Source organism: Poeciliopsis prolifica, unplaced genomic scaffold, assembly GCF_027474105.1.
Source record: "Poeciliopsis prolifica strain line A6 unplaced genomic scaffold, Auburn_PproV2 SCAFFOLD006, whole genome shotgun sequence".
Classification (NCBI taxonomy): Eukaryota; Metazoa; Chordata; class Actinopteri; order Cyprinodontiformes; family Poeciliidae; genus Poeciliopsis; species Poeciliopsis prolifica.
The window spans coordinates 8,768,349-8,774,106 of NW_026562381.1; positions in this window are offsets into that span (position 1 = coordinate 8,768,349).

The following is a 5,758-nucleotide window of genomic DNA, read 5'->3' on the forward strand; positions in this document are numbered from 1 at the left end:
GCAAGATGTGCTTGTGTTAATACAAAACTTGTTCATTATGGTGAGTTTTGAAGTTTTCAATGTTTGGTTTTATTATTAGACAATAAAGTTGCATACACTTGAGTAGGATCGCTTGCTTGTGTTTATGACAAGATGAGAATTCTTAAAACATTTAAAAAATTGTTTTGGTTCATGTCATTTTAAAGCTCTTGAAGGACCCCTTGTCTCCCAGGGTTTGTGATGAACTTGCTTTGTTGGCCCACAAACCGTCACCTTTCCATGATCTGCATCAGTCTTTGCAGAATTTGGGTCATTTGTAGCAACTGTTAGTTTGTAGAATCTCACTGATTGGGGACCAAGATTGCAACACTTGATTACATTTCCAGCTGGTTTGTTTCATTTTCACACTGCACTGTGTCAAATGAACCATACTTTTGAAAACCCTTTTCACCCATTTACCTATATCGCAAACCACTGGAAACCACATGAAAACCTCTGAAGAAGACAACGAGCGCAACTTCTTTCTTTACAAAATGTAAACAAAAATGGACTGGCATCAGATTTTAGTTACAGGATTTCACTTTTATTGTTGGGTAAAGACCATGTGCCATTTCTCCCTCTAACGACAGACATGCATTTGTTTTGGTTGTACTTGCTCAGAATACCCTGCACTATATTTTGTTTCCTGCTTTTGGAGCAGTGCGGTTTGCCTTCAATAACATATGGATTTGAATCACACCAGAATTCAGTTCAGCTGAATTGAGACCTAGATTTTTAGGTGGACCAGAGTTTGGTGCTTTTTGTACACATCAGACCAAAAACGCAAACTTTTTGATAATGCCATGGACTCTCCTTCAGGCCTTCATTTGTCAAATTTATTGCAAAAGAACTCAGCAGAGGCATGTTTCTTGCTTCTGAATAGGCTGAATGACAGATTAAATGCTATGATACTCATCAAGGTTAAACACTCTGAAACATCACTTTAATCCAAGGATTTATTGTTTCTTTAAAGGTGCCAGCAATTCATTCCACTCTATTCAATACTTCTTTGTAAAATTTGAAACCATGTTTATTTTTTATTCTATGGAGGATTGGACTAGACAACTCCTTTGAACAGAATCACTTTTTAAGATTAAGGATGTACTGTCAACAGAATATTGGAGTATATATAGTAATAGATTTATAACTGAAAGGGCACATTTTTCCTTTGCTCAATATATGACTCATATTACAGTGAAATGACTCAAATTATATTTTATTTGGCCTTAAAAACTAATTTGTTAAACTTTGCAGAAACCTTGAAACAGCAAGTGATGCTCATTTGAGAGGTATAGTTTTACCGTCCTCAATGCAAGCTCTGGTGAATGTGTGCAGACTTTGTCATTACTCAACCTTTGTTAGCTTGTAACAGATTCAGGGCTGGGTGTCACCGCAATATTTCACTTCTTGCTGAGAACAAAATCTAAGAGGAAGAGGCCCCAGGAGGAGGTCATGTGAGCAGCAGATGACGAGATCTAGACCATTGCCAATGAGTGCATCGCAGATTAAAGGTCCATGCGATGAAATTTAAGCGTGAGGGACAGAAACCTGACCACCTTAGTGATCCTCGTCTACATAGACCTGGCTAATCTCTGGTAGCTAATGAGGCACCTGGTCTTTGTTCAGTAAATCTTCTCTGAAAAAGCACCTAAATCCTCTCTGGACAGATGATACAGACAGCTTTATAAATGGTTGTAAGCTGTATTAATTAATCACCTTCACGGTGCAGCCTTTCCTGGCTCACACACAACTGTAACAAGGTTTGAGTTTAGCCTTTTCTTGTATCCAAGTCAATACCACTAAAATTATGACATTTTTAGGAGGATTAAGTGTATCTGGAAACCCTGAGACAAACAAAACAAACAGCATGTTTTCATGGATATTTTTCACATATATTTCCCCTGGGTGCCTTTAAATGGGACTTTCTTTGACTGCAAACAGCTATGAAACTCAGTGGCGAGTGAAGCAGCCCAGGTGGGGTCATTCCTGCGCACGTGTATTGTTTCGCCTGAGTGGACGTCTTAGGATACGTCTCTGTTGAATTCTTGTCCAGAGCTGTCACCGGCGCTGACAGGCGAGTCTGGCTCTTGGCTTTGCTGCTGTTTAGACAGGTGTTTTTGCAAGGAAAAAAACTGCAGCAACAGAATATCGGAGCAAGGATAATTCCTGGGGAAGAATTGGTAAAAGACAAAAATGATTGGTGTCTAAATGAATTTATTAAGGACTCTTTAGCTCACTATACATCTGTGATTTTTTTTAGGTTTGTTCTTCAGTTTTAGGATAACTGGTACAATAAGTGACTCTACACTATATCAATATATGTAGCCAGTCTCATTCAGTTTCATAATTTTTCACCTGAATACTTTACCTATCATGAGAAATTAGTCACTTTTAAAAATGGAACAGAGATTCTGCATGATTAATAATTTATCTGTTAAAATAATTACATGTAATGAAGGATTATCTGTATTCAGTGTTAATGCCACACACATCTTTTTCTTAGTGATATGTTCAAATAAAAAGCAGAATAAAATAATACAAAATACACAATTCTTCCATCTGCTTCTACAAAAGAAAAGGGGAAAGTATCAACTAAACTCTTGGTTTCTAAAGTTGGGGTTGGGACTTTTTTGGGGGTCACAATCATCATCAGTATTGGATGTGTTCCTCAAATGAACTCAAATGAGCTGGCCAACCACAGATTTGTGGAAGGAAACCCAAAAGATTTGACTCAAGTCATACAGTTAAAAGACATTTATTCCTGATACTTACCAAGCGTATAGAAACTTTTGAAGTAAAAGATTTCAATTAATCTGGATATCTGGATATGCACATTTTGTGCAGGTTGACCAGACTTTGGAATATTGAATATTTGGGCTTTTTCTCATTTTGAAATGCTGAAATTTCAAATTAAGAAATAATAATTATGAATGAAGTAATTGAACTATGCTGAGCATTTTAAAGATGGAAATATAGCTTTGTGGGAACTTCTTCCAGAAGATCGTTGCATACGATATAGACAAAAATATTAAGACACTGGCAAGTCGACGAGGCATGGTTCAACGTATTTGATTTTCTTATTGATTCTGTGTGGAAATAGCATTTAAGTGATAATGCACAGCACTCGTAGCTTCTCGGGGAGAAGCTTAGCAGAAGAAGCTTAATGGCTAAAAAATACCTACACATTGAAAGTTTCAGGATGCACAGTCAAAGTCACAGCAAAATCATTCTTATTAATAACTTATAGATGTGTGTAAGCGGTCAGATTTTTTTATGTGGTCACTACAATCATTTTAGTTCCAGCAAAGAGGCAGAAATAAACTGACAGAAAATGTTTTTATGTACTCAGCACTTTAAATTTACTCAGTACTTATGATCTCAGATTGTGTTTCGGTCTACCACCAAAACTGGAACACTTCTTCGTCCCAGAGACCTGCTTATTTAAAATCAGTATGCACAAATCATGCCTGTTTGGATTTCTCTTTCCTCGTTCCTCTTCGTCTGGGTTTCTCATTGCCGCAACTGTGGGATGACAAGTCTCAAAATCTACATGACAAGCTGGTAAGAGGGTCCATAGTTGTGGGCTGGGCTCTCGTTTTGTGTGTTTGGATAGATTGGGGCCAACACCCTCTTGATTACCCACTCACCCTCATCCGTTTTCCACCTGTGCAGAGTGCCAGACCCGTACTGCTGTGGGAGAAGGCAGGACTGAGTCATGAGCTCCAGTCCCGCTGGTCCCTATATTAGTTCCCATCTGCTGTTGCACTGGGCCAGCCAGCGGTAACTGGATTGACAAGCAAGACAGATACAGAACCTGAAGTAGGAAAACATGGCTTCCATTTTTTCAGCACTCATAAGGAGAGTGATGCCGCTTGGTTTCCACAATGCAACAGGAAGATTACACTCTTTTTACTGCAGGGTTTCTCAGAAAGTCTGTTTGCATTTTAAATGGAAAAAATTCTAATTCTGCTCATCTCATTTGCTGCTTCTGTAGAGCAGTGGCAAAGTCCTGGTAGGTGCCCTGTATCTGTTCCAGCAAAGAGGCACTCGATTTATTTTAGGGGTAAGGATGTGGCCATTCAGAGGGGTCATATTTTTAGTCTGCTGGTGTGGTGAGAAGTCAGGCCAGAAAAAGCAGAGATTCTGAAAAAGACGCCCAGGGGACACAAAACTGAAAGTCTGACGCACTCCAGAAAGTGTGCATTGGTGCTTTCTCAGTGCAATCCAAACTGAAAAGAATAGAAATATTCTTTATTGTCCCACAATGGCAAAATTTCTGTGCAACAGTATCAAAGTTACAGGCAATATAAGGAAATAGACTCATAAAGATAGAATATGGAATATGAAAAGAGAAAAAAGAATAAAAATCAAATGTAGATACAGTGTAGTTATGAAAAATAGCGTACTTCAGTTCAAATAAATGTGCAGCTGAGTTGGTCAGATAAAACTTGTGCAAAATGTGAATGACTGAGCATTAAATGAGACTAGTTACAATTAGTGAGAACAAAAACTGCAAGAGTAAAGATGTACAGATACCAGCATCAGTGTTTACAAATAGATTTATTGAGTCGGTAAAAATAGATTTAATAACCGTTAAATTGTAAAAATTGTAGTCTAGTGTTCAACATTGGTGCTGTCAATCTATTTAACAAGCATGAAAGGATTGCTCACAGTTGGGATACGGAGAGGGAAATCCAATTTCTTTATTGAAATTTAAGCTACCGGTCTTCATAATTTGAAATTAAGGGCAAAGGGGTTTGTAGGGCACAAGATGTTCGCAACGTCTTGGGTTTGGCATGAAGCAAAAAAAATGAATGAATAGGAAAAACAGCTCATGCCCAAGATGGTTGAGGGATAAGTTGCCAGTCTGTCACACAGCAACACAGAAACACACAGGACAAAAACACATGCACACACACGCGCTCAATTTAAAGAAACCACCAACCGAGCAGCCATTTTTGAACAGCAGGAAGAGGAGAACCCGGAGAGAATCCATACATTCACAGGGGGAATATGCAAACTCCATACTGAAAGACGCCACCGCACATTCACGAACTGCAGTCTCGTCACATATATTAAAAGACTGTCGTTTAGTCAGCAATGTGCCTGTAAAATTACTTACCCATTTGAATGTTTTGACCTTTTAATTGCTTTTACAAATAAGTCATGGTTAACATTTTGTTTTTAAATGTACAAAAATACTGTAGCTGGACTTGAAAAGTGGTATTCACTGCCAATCCCCATGCAACTTGACAGAACTTGAATAGTTTTTTTAGGGAAGAATGGATTGAAATTGCGGCATTGCAATGAGTCAGATCCACACAAAGTCCCTGCTGTGGTTGCATTTTCTAAATTCTAACTTAAAGGTTGAATATTCATGCATTTTGAGTTAAATTAGTTTAATTGCCATTATTTTGTAGGAATTTGTTTTGACTTTGACATTACAGTTTTTTTGTTTGGTTTTTTTTTGTCCAGAAAGCCAAAATTTCTTGATCATGATTTATGTATAAAAGCACTGAAAGCACATCCAAAAACTTCTGATAGTTTTATTTTGATGTTTTTGTTGTTGATGTAAAATTAGATCCCTATTGTATATTTAATCAAAGACTGGCCTTGTCAGAATACTGTGAGGGAATTCAAGATGATACAAAGACGCTCATCATCGCAACATCTCACATTATGTCACTTTGCAGATGAGCAGATGATAAATGACCATCACCTTTCCAGTACTGAGTCATCC